The 15,897-nt window shown below is 39.9% G+C and overlaps 1 protein-coding gene across 2 annotated transcripts in view; it reads right to left on the bottom strand.

Moving 5' to 3' along the window:
* ZC3H12B (zinc finger CCCH-type containing 12B) overlaps window positions 1–15,618 on the bottom strand; it is a 634,852-nt gene extending 619,234 nt beyond the window's left edge. Inside the window, exons 1-3 of one of the 2 annotated variants that reach the window (XM_049873004.1) lie at window positions 15,119–15,618; window positions 14,620–14,777; window positions 8,640–8,780 (exon numbers count right to left, since the gene is read on the bottom strand). The gene's annotated coding sequence lies outside the window, so the exon portion shown is untranslated. The remainder of the gene's footprint in view (window positions 1–8,639; window positions 8,781–14,619; window positions 14,778–15,118) is intronic. The other variant, XR_007515936.1, reaches the window with a different exon arrangement.
* Window positions 15,619–15,897: the final 279 nt, after the last annotated feature.

Here is a 15,897-nt window from a genome sequence, read left to right as displayed (position 1 = left end):
CCCTTCCATATGAAATTGGTGATTTGTTTCTCCATCACATTAAAAAATGACATTGGAATTTGGATCAGAAGTGCATTGTATGTATAAATGGTTTTTGGTAGAATAGACATTTTTACTATGTTAAGTCTTCCTATCCATGAGCAAGGCATGTTTTTCCACTTAAGTAGGTCCTTTTTAGTTTCTTGTAGTAGTACTTTGCAGTTTTCTTTGTATATGTCTTTTACCTCTTTGGTAAGATTTATTCCTAAGTATTTTATCTTCTTGGGGGCTACTGTGAATGGTACTGATTTGGTGATTTCCTGTTCGATGTTCTTTTTGTTGATGTAGAGGAATCCAAGTGATTTTTGTATGTTTATCTTATAACCTGAGACTCTGACAAACTCTTCTATTAGTTTCAGTAGTTTTCTGGAGGATTCCTTAGGGTTTTCTGTGTATAAGATCATGTCATCTGCAAATAGAGATAATGTTACTTCCTCCTTGCCTATCCGGACGCCCTTTATTTCTTTGTCTAGCCTCATTGCTCTGGCTAGGACTTCTAGCACAATGTTGAATAAGAGCGGTGATAAAGGGCATCCTTGTCTGGCTCCCGTTCTCAAGGGAAATGCTTTCAGGTTCTCTCCATTTAGAGTGATGCTGGTTGTTGGCTTTGCATAGATGCCCTTTATTATGTTGAGGAATTTTCGTTCAATTCCTATTTTGCTGAGAGTTTTTATCATAAATGGCTGTTGGACTTTGTCAAATGCCTTTTCTGCATCAATTGATAAGATCATGTGGTTTTTGTCTTTTATTTATATGGTGGATTACATTAATGGTTTTTCTGATATTAAACCAGCCTTGCATACCTGGTATAAATCCCACTTGATTGTGGTGAATTATTTTTTTGATATGTTGTTGAATTCTATTGGCTAGAATTTTGTTGAAGATTTTTGCATCTATGTTCATGAGGGATATAGGTCTGTAATTTTCTTTTTTGTGATGTCTTTACCTGGTTTCGGTATCAGGGAGATGGTGGCTTCATAGAATGAGTTAGTTTGTATTCCGTCATTTTCTATGCTTTGAAATGCCTTTAGTAGTAGTGGTGTTAACTCTTCTCTGAAAGTTTGGTAGAACTCTGCAGTAAAGCCATTAGGGCCAGGGCTTTTTTGGTTGGGAGTTTTTTCATTACCATTTCAATCTCTTTTTTTGTTATGGGTCTATTTAGTTGTTCTACTTCTGATTGTGTTAGTTTAGGTAGGTAGTGTTTTTCCAGGAATTCATCCATTTCTCCTAGGTTTGCAAATTTGTTAGAGTACAATTTTTCGTAATAATCTGATATGATTCTTTTAATTTCAGTTGGGTCTGTTGTGATGTGGCCCATCTCGTTTCTTATTCGGGTTATTTGTTTCCTTTCCTGAGTTTCCTTAGTCAGTCTGGCCAATGGTTTATCAATTTTGTTAATTTTTTCAAAGAACCAGCTTTTGGCTTTGTTAATTCTTTCAATTGTTTTTCTGTTCTCTAATTCATTTAGTTCAGCTCTAATTTTTATTATTTGTTTTCTTCTGGTGCCTGATGGATTCTTCTGTTGCTCACTTTCTATTTGTTCAAGTTGTAGGGACAGTTCTCTGATTTTGGCTCTTTCTTGTTTTTGTATGTGTGCATTTATCGATATAAATTGGCCTCTGAGCACTGCTTTTGCTGTGTCCCAGAGATTTTGATAGGAAGTATTTTCATTCTCGTTGCATTCTATGAATTTCCTTATTCCCTCCTTAATGTCTTCTATAACCCAGTCTTTTTTCAGGAGGGTATTTTTTATTGATCAGTTTCCAAGTATTTGATTTCTTTTCCCTAAATTTTCTGTTATTGATTTCCACTTTTATGGCCTTGTGGTCTGAGAAGATGCTTTGTAATATTTCGATGTTTTGGATTCAGCAAAGGTTTGTTTTATGACCTAATATGTGACCTATTATAGAGAATGTTCCATGTGCGCTAGAAAAAAAAGTATACTTTGCAGCAGTTGGGTGGAGAGTTCTGTATAAGTCAATGAGGTCAAGTTCGTTGATTTTTGTTATTAGGTCTTCCGTGTCTCTATTGAGCTTCTTACTGGATGTCCTGTCCTTCTCCGAAAGTGGTGTGTTGAAGTCACCTACTATAATTGTGGAGGTGTCTATCTCACTTTTCAGTTCAGTTAAAATTTGATTTATGTATCTTGCAGCCCTGTCATTGGGTGCATAAATATTTAATGTGGTTATATCTTCCCGGTCAATTGTCCCTTTTATCATTATGTAGTGTACTTCTTTATCCTTTGTAGTGGATTTAAGTTTAAAGTCTATTTTGTCAGAAATTAACATTGCTACTCCTCTTCTTTTTTGCTTATTGTTTGCTTGATATATTTTCTTCCATCCTCTCAGTTTTAGTTTGTTTGTGCCTCTAAGTCTAAGGTGTGTCTCTTGCAGGCAGCATATAGACGGATCGTCTTTCTTTATCCAGTCTGAGACTCTCTGTCTCTTTATTGGTGTGTTTAGTCCATTTACATTCAGCGTAATTATAGATAAGTGTTTAGCGTTGTCATTTTGATGCCTTTTTATGTGTGTTCTTGACAATTTCATTTTTCCACTTATTTTTTTGTGCTGAGACGTTTTTCTTTGTAAATTGTGTGATCCTCATTTTCATAGTATTTGACTTTACGTTTGCTGAGTCGTTACTTTTTTCTTGGTTTTTATTTTGAGTTATGGAGTTGTTACACCTCTTTGTGGTTACCTTAATATTTACCCCTATTTTTCCAAGTATAAACCTAACTTGTATTGTCCTATATCGCCTTGTATCCCTCTCCATATGGCAGTTCTATACCACCTGTATTTAGTCCCTCTTTTTGATTTTTGTGATCTTTTACATATTGACTTCAATGATTCCCTGTTTTGAGCGTCTTTTTTTTTAATTAATCTTAATTTGTTTTTGTGATTTCCCTATTTGAGTTGATATCAGGATGTTCTGTTCTGTGACCTTGTGTTGTGCTGGTATCTGATATTATTGGTTTTATGACCAAACAATTTCCTTTAGTATTTCTTGTAGCTTTGGTTTGGTTTTTGCAAATTCTCTAAGCTTGTGTTTATCTGTAAATATCTTAATTTCGCCTTCATATGTCAGAGAGAGTTTTGCTGGATATATGATCCTTGGCTGGCAGTTTTTCTCCTTCAGTGCTCTGTATATGTCATCCCATTGCCTTCTTGCCTGCATGGTTTCTGCTGAGTAGTCTGAACTTATTCTTATTGATTCTCCCTTGAAGGAGACCTTTCTTTTCTCCCTGGCTGCTTTTAAAATTTTCTGTTTGTCTTTGGTTTTGCCAAGTTTGATGATAATATGTCTTGGTGTTTTTCTTTTTGGGTCAATCTTAAATGGTGTTCGATGAGCATCTTGGATAGATATCCTTTCTTCTTTCATGATGTCAGGGACGTCTTCTGTCAGCAGATCTTCAACTATCCTCTCTGTGTTTTCTGTCCTCCCTCCCTGTTCTGGGACTCCAATCACACGCAAGTTATCCTTCTTGATAGAGTCCCACATGATTCTTAGGGTTTCTTCATTTTTTTTAATTCTTTTATCTGATTTTTTTCCAGCTATGTTGGTGTTAATTCCCTGGTCCTCCAGATTTCCCACTCTGCATTCTAATTGCTCGAGTCTGCTCCTCTGAGTTCCTATTGCATTGTCTAATTCTGTAATTCTATTATTAATCTTTTAGGTTTCTGCATGCTGTCTCTCTATGGATTCTTGCAACTTATTAATTTTTCCACTATGTTCTTGAATAATCTTTTTGAGTTCTTCAACTGTTTTATCATTGTGTTCCTTGGCTTTTTCTGCAGTTTGCCTTATTTCATTTCTGAGGTCATCCCTGATGTCTTGAAGCATTCTGTAAATTAGTTTTTTATATTCTGTATCTGATAATTCCAGGATTGTATCTTCATTTGGGAAAGATTTTGATTCTTTTGTTTGGGGGGTTGTAGAAGCTGTCATGGTCTGCTTCTTTATGTGGTTTGATATCGACTGCTGTCTCCGAGCCATCACTAAGATATAAAAAGTGATTTATTCTATATTTGCTCACTGAGTCTTATCTTGTTTTGTTTTCTTTCAGTATACGTGGATGGGTTACTAGATTGTGCTGTCTTGATTGTTGTAGCCCTTGACTTACTTATGACCTATTACCAGCTGGTTTGGGCTGTTGCCAGATATATATGCCTGAGTCCAATCACTATTCTTGAGTAGAATCTGATTTTGGGTCATCAAGTGTTTGCTGCACCCTAACACCTATCCACCTCGAGAAGTAGTGGTGATAGTTGTATGCACCAGATTCTAGTAGCAGCTGGGGTTCACACTCCAAGGGGGGCAGGATGCTGACAGGCTTCCCCCAAGTGTCAGTGAGGTAGGTGTGTCTCTATTCCTAAAGCACCTTGGTGGGAGGGCTCTGCAGCTGTACCTTAGGCCCCAAATGCAAGTACCTCTATAGATTGGTAGGTGTCACCCTACTTAGACCGCTCAGGCAGGAGGCTAGGTGGTCTGGGGGGAGCTTCAGCCCTCAGTTCCCTGTTGTGGGTCAGTGAGGGCTCTGTTGAATACCAGAGATATCAGACCTGGGAAACTTGTTTTTCCAGTAAATCCGCTAAAAAAAATGCAATCAGATCCCTATCAGAAATGCCTTTGCAGTATAATAGCCACCTTGTTCCCTGTAGGGATGAAAGCCCCAGATATGGATCACATATGCTTGGCTGGAGCTGGTTCTGTGTTTTTAGTCCAATTAGGGAAGGATTTTTGGTCCCTGGGTTTTTTGTGGTTTCTTCTGTCAGGCCGGAAGAATGGGTTAGGAAAAGACCAAAAAAAAAAAAAGGGAAAAGAAAAGCCACGGAGCCAGAGCCGTTCTCCCTCTGGCTCCGGAAATTCCAATGTTAATGAAGCCGCCTGGGAAGGGGAGGGGAGGGTTCAGAAAAACAGGAAAGAGTAGCACCCCGGAATATAGACAAAGTTACTTATTTTGCTTGGGATGACTATTTTATCTGAGATTCCCAAGGGGCGTGTCGCCTATGTGTGCTGGCTGGGTAGAGATTGCCCCTGAGGGTCAGGCCCTCAGAAGCCGTGGTCAGTTCCTCCGCTGCCAGTCCAAAGCCCAGCGTCAAGGTTCCCAGGCTGGGACGCTGCACTCCTGGCTCCAAAACCAGTCGCTGCCTCCCGGCAACTTCTCCTCCTACCAGCTGCATCGCCGCGCCACCCACACGGACCGGCTGGGCCCCCTCTCGAGGTCAGTTCAGGGGGGTAGGGCTGCGCCCCATCTTTGCACCTTCACAGGATGTCCTGCTCAGCTCCCCTGCACCCATTCCAAAGCCCTGCGCTAAGGTTCCTTGGCTGGGACGCTGCACTCCTGGCTCCAATACCAGTCGCTGCCTCCCAGCGATTTCTCCTCCCGCCAGCCGTGTTGCCACGCCACCCACGCTGACCAGCTGGGCCCCCTCCCGAGGTCAGTTCAGGGGGGTAGGGCTGTGCCCCGTGTTTGCACCGTCACAGGATGTTGTGTTCAGCTCCCCTGCGCCCAGTCCTAAGCCCAGCGCCAAGGTTACCTGACTGGGACGCTGGCTCCAGGCTCCAAAAACAGCCTCTGCTTCCCCGTAGTTGTTCGATCTCCGTCTCTGTCACTCAGGTCAACTCCTTAAATCTGTGTTTGTTGGTCAGGGTTCGTAGGTTGTCATGTATGTGATCGATTCACTTGTTTTTCCGAGTCTTTGTTGCAAGAGGGAGCCGAGGTAGCGTCTACCTAGTCAGCCATCTTGGCCCCCTCTCCAATATGATCTTTTAAGATTCATTCTTTTTCTGCTCTATTTCGAAATACATTCCACATTCCACAGTAAACACCATTTGAGATTCTGTTCAGTTCACGACCTTTTTTCTGAGAACTCCCTTCACTTAGGGTTGGTCCCTTTTATCTGTATTTGTATCACATGATTTTGCCTCTCCAGCCATAGATAATCAGACACTGAGTAGACATCTGGTACGAAATGAATTAATCAGAATTGAGAACTGGGATTCAGAGATGCTAATGAGTCTTTGCTGGTTGCTTGAATTTAGAATATGTGAACTTGGGAGCGACCTCTTGGGTTCGGTTGTGTGCTGAAGGAGTGAGAATGGCCCAGACTTACTGAAAGTGCAATGGGATGGATTGCTTTCGTGTGGCCTTTCTCACCATGGTCTTGTAACTCCCACCCAAGTGATTGGGTGGGACTGTAGTTTACACTCACTTTTGGAGTCCTGGTGGCACACTGGTTAAGAGGTGGCTGCTAACCAAAAGGCTGGCAGTTTGAATCCACCAGCCACTCCTTGGAAATCCTATGGGGCAATTCTAGTGTCCTACAGGTTCACTATGAATCAGAATTAACTTGATGGGAACAGGTGTGTGTGTGCGTGCGTGCGTGCGTGTGTGTGCAAATGAAGTAACTGTGGCCCACTAAGGGAATCTGTCAGTTTGCCATCCCCCACTAGGCTTAAAAGAGAGCCAATTTGAGAGCAGAAGGAGGATCTCACCATCACCAAGGAAAAAGAGCAAAGAGCAGAGCATGTCCTTTGGACCCAGGATCCCTGTGCTGAGAAGCTCCAGGAGACTGAGAGAGGGAGAGAGAGAGCTGTGACACAGAAAATGGAAAGAAGCAGTGGCAGAGAAATGGCAGCAAGAGAGATCGGCAGGAAATGGTGTGGTGACCCCGTTGGAGCTGAGTACCTTCTGGCTGAGGCTTACTGGAGGATGAGGTGACTCTGGGCACTTATCGTCAGAGCTAAAAGAGCTTTCTAACACTTGCCTGAGCAGGGCAGAGGCCGAGGATCCAGAGACAGGCATGACTGTGGGCACAGCTGAGAAGAGGATGTCCTGATTGAACTGTATCCTAAGCATTCCTGAACCTGAATTGTAACCTCTTACTTGCCTAATAAACCCCATAATCATGAGTATTGTCTGTGAGTTCTGTGTGGCCATTGCAATGAATTATCAAATCCAGTAGAGAAGCAGAGAGTGTCATGGAAGGGACGGTTGGTGTCAGAATTGGTAAAGTCGGTGGAAAGAAGAGGCATGTCTGGCCTCTGCCTCGTACGAATCAGCCTTGGGCCATTGATCTTGATTCTCCTTCCCCTTTGTGAAGTTAAAGGAGGTCAGAAACCATCCCCACACCATTCTTACAGAAAGAAAGAGAAATGAACAGGAGACCCTACGGCCCCAGGGATGAGGAAGGAGGAGAGAAAGAGAGATAAAAGTTTCCTTAGCTGGTGGCAACTTTTCTTTCCTAGTTCTAGTTCCTCACATGCCTGGGCTATACTTTCTGTCCTTGGGTTCCATCAGAAACTTATATCCTTAACATAAATTTCTTTTTTGCTTCAAGCTAATTTGAAGTTGACCTTTATTATCTGCAACCAAAAGGCCTTAAACAAGACACATATAACTGAGTCAGTGGTCGACAAATAAAATTATGCACAACTGAGAGCTCTGGACATCTTATGCAAAGCATTCTAATCCCAATTTCATTACATACTTGGATTAATCCTTGGTTAATTAGAAAATTCATTAACCAAGACATTTTATTCCATAACCTTTGGTTAACTGAATATCTGGGAATACCTAGATTAGAAAAATTCATATTTAAATGTAAACACAAAATTTTTACCTTTTAAAATCAAATTATTTTTAAATAATTAAGCTTCTGCCACCTCTATCAGCACAGACTCTTAAATATTAAATAGATTTCACTAATGCCTATTCCACTATGAGAGTAAGTCACAGGGATAAACCAAAAACCCTATGGCTCTCAGTCTTTATTCCTCCCATCCCTAAATACACATACAGCAAAGCTTTATCACACTCATCACAAGAATGGCAAAGGGGGTGGGAGATGGAGCGAGTTCTACTCAGTTAAAAAATTCTAGAGAAGTTTTGTATCTAGTTGATACAATTCCTCTGTCTTACTGCTTCCCTTGTTCTGACTCCTAAGATCTAAGAGCTATGAGTAAAGAACAATGAGTTACACGGTAAAGGCAAATTATCATTACTGTAAAAGGCATGAAGCAAAGAACTAACTTCTTCCCCCTACCAAAAGAGCATCCGTTGTAAATAACAAGCCTCTAAGCAAACCTATTATTAGGTGTATTTATTTGACATTCATTCCAGCTTTTAAGCAGAACATTTTCATTACCGAAAGTCAGAAATGCTAGGGTTTAGAGCTTATTGCATCATAACATAAATAGAACAAGTCTGCATCAATATGCATGCATACATTGCACCATTGTAAATTGAGAACCGGGGAAGAAGGATGTCCCAAAGTTTTACTACTTTAAGAGCTATATCAATACTATCAAAACACATTAAGACTTCTCAGTGTAACTTTTAATGCACATTTTACTTTCTTATTCTGATTAATAGATAGGAATTTGTAAGTGCACAGCATTCACATTCAAATAATATTGCTACTGAAGTTTTAAAACATGCAGTTTACCATAACTATTGCCCAATTTTGTTTCCACTATTAACTGATATTGGAAATCCTTTTTCTCATAAGCAGCCCAATACAATTAATGGCCTAATTAGTATATCCTCATGTACTCAGAACTTAGATGTTTTTAAATACATAAAACATAGATGTTCCTACCTTCATACCTCTTAGAACTTACTGTAATTCAATATCAGTGCTCTGATGCCCAGTAAAGAAGCTCCAATATTTCCTAATCTGGTAGGGCTCTGGCTACTTCTTCCGTGGAGTGTAATCCATCACCAGTGTGGAGCTGGCATTCTGCAGAAGATATTTTTAGTATAACTATTATACCCAGGCTACAAGAAATTCTTGATTAAAAACCCATTGCCAACGAGTTGATCCCAACTCATAGTGACCCTACAGGATAGAGTAGAACTGCCCCATAGGGTTTCCAAGGAGCACCTAGAGGATTCGAATTACCAACCTTTTGGTTAGCAGCCATAGCTCTTAACCACTATGCCACCAGGGTTCCCAAGTCTTGATTCCAAAACCAAACCCACTGCTGTCACGTCAATTCCGACTCATAGCGACCCTACAGGACAGGGTAGAACTACCCCACAGGGTTTCCAAGGAGCGCCCGGGGGATTCAAACCACAGACATTTTTGGTTAGCAGCCATAGCTCTTAACCACTATCTTTTTTTAAGTGGGACCTAAATTGAGATATTATTATACTGTGATTTGGACCCCAGTGATTCAGAATTTGTGATAATTCAGACAAGGGTTGTGATGACGTTAATTTTCATATTATTTATGAAGGAGTCCCTGAGTGGTGCAAATGGTTAATATGCTTGGCTGCTAACCAAAAGGCTGGCAGTTGAAGTCCACTCAGAGGCACCTTAGAAGAAAGGCCTGGCAATCTAATTCTGAAAAATCAACCACTGAAAACCCCATGGAGCACAGTTCCTACTCTGACATACATTGGATCACCATGAGTCAGAATCAACTTGACCGTAACTGTTTTTTAAAAAAAATTATGTATGAAAAAAGAGTTTACTAAGCAAAATAATAGTTCAAACAAGACGATAGAGAGGATATTAAAACTACTTAAGAGAACAAATGCTTCCAAAGAATTGTTAAGTAATTTAGAAATATTTTTTTACATATATTAATTGATACACTAACTACAAATCATTTTCATCTATTTATAAAGCAAGTTCCCTAAAGCTCTTTCTAGGCAATACTTTGTTAACATCTTCATGTTATTAGATGTACAAGAAATCCATAAAGACTGAAGCTCATAAATAAATACTGCAAAATTGAAAGCTTCAACTATTGTAAACGTATTCTCCCCAAGTTATTTCAAATTAAGAAAAATAGATAAAATCTAACAATAATTTCCTTATGCCCTCACTTTTTCTCTTTTTCCATGGAATCACAGGTATCTGCCTAATCAAGGGCTAAACTGGCAGAAACAGCAATACAATCCATAATAGTTAAATCTATCAATGATAAGCAAAAGCAATATAATATTCATAGCTTTGAAGGCATGAAGGAAGAGAAACAGAATATAAGGATCTGTGTGCACATTTAAAGATTAAACTCAACAAGAACAATGAAACATATTAGTATATGATAAGTTCCCAGTCCTACAAAGGACAAGCAGCAACTATTAAGTAATGAGACTGACTTATGTACGTACAATCTATGGAATTAAACTTATTACTATGTCATGCTTCATAAGTCAACTAATTTTCAATTTGAAAGAAAAATAAAGGAATTCCAGGCGGATAACAAGAAATTTCACAGAATGTAAAACAAATGTTTTGAGTTCCTCAGGTGAAAGATACTGTATAACCACAAAGTAGTAGCAATAAGGCAGAATGGAAAAATAGAGATGTTTCTCTTTACTCTAAAATTAAAAAAAAAAAAAACCTAAGTATAAATAAATAAGGATTAGAAGGTAAAAATGTAATGATGAACTCTCAATTTGGATCTCTACTTTCATCCTGGATGTACCTAATGTCTGACTTTTATTTCCTACAATAAAGAAAATAAATTACTTCTGAAATAAAAATGTAGTGATTCAAAGACTTCTGAGTTAGACACAGTATTTTAAAAGAACCTGGGTCAGTTTTCTCTTTGCTGTCACTCCCAATCAAATAACCCAGTTTCAAATGCAGTTTATTTGATAAGTCAGGCTTTTTAGACTAATTGTCACAGAAAATATTTCCTGAATAACTTCTAAAAAATATAAATACACTTTGCAAAACCCATTTAGGGGGCCACAGGAGTGCCTGAGAAGTGATAGCAAGAACAAACCAATATCCACAGTGGCTAGGAAAAGTGAGCATACTAAGGAGCTATGAAATTCAAGGCTGTGAAAGATTATTAATCATGTCAAGATTAAATTTCAGATTTTCAGTTAATATTTACCGCATTTTTTTAATTGTTATAAAAAACTCGAATTAGAGTAGAATATTATCAGTAACAAATTAATCTCCTTATCAAACCCCTGGGGTATATTAGTCATTTGGAAAATAAGAATGAATCAAGAGAAGTTTTGGATGCCAATAGCTCAACTAAATTTAACGATTCATAATATATGACATTAAAAGAATGACGACTGTGTGTGAGATGGTCCCCATGACTTAGTTTATACGAAGGTCTTTTTTTTTTGTTTTTAGGTACCATACTTTAAGAAAGAATTCTACTCTTTACTTTTCTCTCTATGTTGAATCGGCTATAGATATCCCTCACCTAGTGGAAAACGTTATATTGCAGGAAAATCTGCAGCAAAAAAATTCTAGCGTAAAATCCATTTTCCTGTAAAATTCCATCGTAACAGCTAGAGATGTGCTCAGCTGAGAACATTTCCAGTCCACTAGCATAATAAAGATCATGCTTAAGAATATGATAACACTTTTAAAACTACACATTTAAAGAAACTTATAACTTACAGATACATCATTGATACTCAATGTAATGCTGTTCTACCTCCAGACTCAGTAACAAGGTAAAAATATTAGGAAAGATCCTATTATATAGTAACAGAAATTGACATTTCCTTACCCTATTTCACATGCTTCCACCTCTGAAGTTTAGCAATTTAACTAAGACCTGCCATAAACCACCATACTACTTAAAACCTGACATCTAAGGTAATTTTAATTTTCTTGACAGTTTCCCCATCATTCTAATTCACCAGTACTCTTTCCAACAATCTTCCCTTTGATACCAGCATAAGCATTTAAGAACTGAAATGTGCAATACTTCCTTAGCAAATGAGATTCAGCCCAATGACTTCTGAATATATTTTTCTATCTGATAACTGGTTCATTCCCAAAAATGATCATAGATTCCTTCCGTGTGTCTGTGTGGATCATTCTGCTCTCTAACTAATAATTTGTTTATTTAACTAACTGCTAGCGTCCTAAGTAGAGCATGCTCAAAAAAACTAATTACAATTGCTGGGCCTGGAAACTTTAGCTATTGTGAATCAGAATTTATTAGTAATACCTATAATAAGGGGAGACTACTGCTGGTGCAAAAGATACCAAATGAAAGATACAAGATGGTGTATAAAAGCCTCAAAAATTTCAAGTCTGGATATATTGTTCCTTAGAGTAAATCTATGAATTAATGAGAGAATTCTCTGTATTTGGAATTATAAATTAATTTCTGTTGAAGGGCATACCTCTCTTTTGATGTAATAACCGTACTATGTTTTCTTATTGTTATTTTTCTAACACAAACACCAACTTACAATAGTCAACTAAAACTCAGGAGACCATTAGTCATGTGACTAATTCTTAACCCAACAGAAATTGTTAGAAATGCACTAAAATAAGTTTTGTAGAGGTCTTTAATTGAAGCTTAAACCCTGATGTTAACTGCCAATTAATAACACATGCATTATTAAAAACATTATATTAGAACTTTGACAGACATCAATCTGCCGGGCTCTGACAGAAAACTAACATAAGAAAAAGTGCTAAAAACTAAGCTATCATACACTTTAATGGACCAAAATTCATGCTGCTACAGAATCTCCCTAATTTATTTTATTACGAAAAAGTCTCTGGAGCATATTAATAATCTAAAATTGTGCTAATCAGATCAGTCTTGCTGCAAACACTTAGATTACACCTGTCTCTTTGTAGATGGTAAAGAATGCACAGGTGATAAAAAATAGGCAAACTTAATACGTGTCTACACTTGCTTAGAAAACATTCTCACTTGCCTGAGGAAATAAGATGATTATTTTAAGTCTGACTTCTACAGCATGTAAATTTGTAAAATTTTTTATATTTAATTTATTATGTAATTTGTCATAGAAAACTATGCCCACTACAAAGGAGTTAATTACCATTGACAGCCCCTTTCCCCTTCAGGTCTATCCAGGAGAATAATAAGCACAAGGACTAGAAAATCAAGTGCCTTAACTCATTCTATGCTGAACTCTCCCTTTCAACAAAGCCTATACTTCTATCAAGGATTAAATCAAGTCTGACTATCTCTACAAACCCCTCTCAGACAAACCCCAGCCTCCTTTACTCTTAATTCTTATACCCCTTATACCTCAACATCTGTTCTAATTGTTGACAATGGTGTCTTGTATATGTATTTCTTTTCCCCAACAGGTAAGCAATTTTAACTCCTGGGACCTGTTTCTGTTCTATTCTCAACAGTACCTAGGATGGTTGCTCAGTTTAAAAAAAAAAAAAAAACCCAGTGCCCTAAAGCAGATTCTGACTCATAGCGACCCTATGGGGTTTCCAAGGCTGTAAATCTTTATGGAAGCAAACTGCCACATCTTTCTCCCTCAGAGCCACTGGTGCCCTGACCTTTCAGTTACCAATCAAGTGCTTTAACCACTGCGCCACCAGGGCTCCTTAATGGTCACTCAGTAGAAGCTAGAAAATAAATGGCTGTTGAAAGTCACTTAAAAAACTATAACTTATTCCATAGTTCATTGGTCAAGTGCCTTGACTCCACTTGAAAAATGAACAATCAATATGACACCCTAAGTAAATGTTCTTGAGTAAAAGCATATGGCACCTTCATAGTCATACACGTTACAATAGAATTCTAAATTGGGTCCAAATCACTGTCTGTTTCTAAAAGTATGTGGCGACCAGCAAGTATCCAAATGGTGATTATTTCAAATAATTCACATTTGAATTCATCAAGAACTTTTCCAAAACAAAAACATCCCTAACTTTGGAATCTAGTCACTTAGGAGCATGTCAGTTTGCACAAAACAAATACTGAGGTCCAAAATAATTTTGCAATGGTACCAGAATTATATTGTGCTTTAAATCATACCCAAGAGAATCTCACACAAAACGAAAAATGACAAAACAAAGCAGTTTATTTGAAACTATCTGGGAGTTGGAAGTCTTGACAGACTCATTAAAGTTATCTAATCACAAATGGCATCTACATCCCTTTAAAAAATCTTTACCTTAAGAGAGTTTACCGAAAACTAAATATACGTTTTTCCATTATTGCACTTCTTTTTCCCTTCCTCTATTTCAAATATAAGAAACCTGAAATGGCTTAAAAACCAGTAGGAAGGGAAAAAAGCCATCTTTTATTGTCTGCTCACAGAAGTACTTTAGAATCAAAATTACTGGTTAATACAAATTCAGTCCACTTTTGAAAGGGGTTAACTGTGAATTGTAATGTTTTTCAACCACTTGCTTTTAAAGAAACAATCTTGCTGCCCAAAGATAATATTGCTAATTTTCAAAAAGCACCTCACAATTTTAGATTCTCATTAAGCACCCTGTCCAAAACAACATTTCAGGTCCCTAATGCCAATATTTTCTGAAAGCCATTATTCTCCATTGCAGGCTACCCCAGAATGAACGGATACACCATAACTCGTCCTCACTTTTATTATAGACATTTTAGGTTTCATTATCAGATTTATGCCTAAGAGAGACAGAAAAGTAACGTCATTCTGGATGGAGAGTAGTTGATATGCAAAATCTGTTTCCCCTGTTATCAATCAGCCACTTATTGCTTGCTTCTTTTCAAGTTTGATGCCACTCTGGAAGTCAAATGGAGTGTATGCTTGCTATTTTGTTGCTTTTTTTGTTTGTTTGTTTTGATTTTTTAAATATAAGTATTGTCTCCCTAACTCTTACATACCAGTAGTCAGAAGCCAACACAAGACTTTCAGAAGCTCTCGGCAGACTAGAAACAAAACTGAAAAGTAGGGGCCATTCCAGCTGCCTGTTCAAGCTTTGAGGCATGGAGCAACAGTAGCCCGAGAATCCGCTCTTGATAAGCTTGCGGTCAGGCTGAACCTAGCAAGAGCAAGGGGAAAGAGGTGAGCGAGGCACTGGAAGAGTCTATCCCTGAATCAGGGACCAGGCTGCGTGGCAGTACGTAGAATTATCAGTATATTTTTTTTTAAGAAGCAAAACCAGGCCTTAAGCACCAATCCTTCGTCCCTGGACGTTGGGTTGACACCATAAAGTAGTGGGTCTGAGCAGGAAAACTACCTCGAAGGGAATAGGGAGCCGCGACAGATGTAGGAGAGACGTTAGGAGCTTCTGCAGGAGAAAGCAGAGCTTCACTGGCCTCCTAGGGCCCCGGAGGCCGGAAAAGAGCCCCAGCAAGGGGCGGATACGGTGCCACTACTCACCCCTACTCTCCTATGGTCCCCGTTGTCGCCCTGCTCGACGCAGCCCCTGCACTGGGAGCCCCTCTCTCGCCCGCCGCGGGTGGTGGTGGACTCGGCGGGCGAGAGGAGGCGGCGGAGGCGCAGGTGTCCGAGATCCAGGGCCAGAGACGCGCCCCAGGAGGTGGTGGGTGCGAGGGAGTGCCTTGCGCTCCCTGGAGCTGCTAACTTCACCACCATGGAGTGGCGAGGCGACAGGAGGCAACTGGGGGCGGGGGGAGCCTCGCCCTGCGGCCCGGACCCTCCCGCGGTACTAGGCCCGAGCTTCGGGCGGAACCGCCGCCCCCGGTCCCCTCAACAAAGCGACCACCAGGCCTGATTCCCGTCCCTCTGCCCAGGCGACCGCACAGCAGCGGCGGCTCCCTCTCCGGGCCGCGGTCGCAGCTGCATCCTCCCGCTCCTCCCGGTCCTTTTCAGGCGCCGCTGCCTACACCCACAGCCCGGGTGCCTTTACCGCCGCTGCGCCTCGGCCGCCGTCGCCTAGCAACCGCGCGCATGCGCCCCACCCCTGCCACCGCTGCCGCCGCTGTCTGAGTTTAGATTAGCAGTTCCCAGACCTAGAAAAGTGTGCATAAACCCAGTCCCTGGGGTATGAGTGGAGCTACATCAAGGTCGGGCGAGAGGGGAACGGTGGGGGAGGGGAGAGGTGCGAGATGTTCTGCAATTCGAAAGAGGTCTGGGAACTTGGGATAGACCTTCTGCTGGCCCCTCAACCGGCGCCTGGACAACAACCTTCTGATGTA

This window comes from Elephas maximus, chromosome X, assembly GCF_024166365.1.
Source record: "Elephas maximus indicus isolate mEleMax1 chromosome X, mEleMax1 primary haplotype, whole genome shotgun sequence".
NCBI classification, from domain to species: Eukaryota; Metazoa; Chordata; class Mammalia; order Proboscidea; family Elephantidae; genus Elephas; species Elephas maximus.
This window is presented reverse-complemented; position numbering and strand designations above follow the sequence as displayed.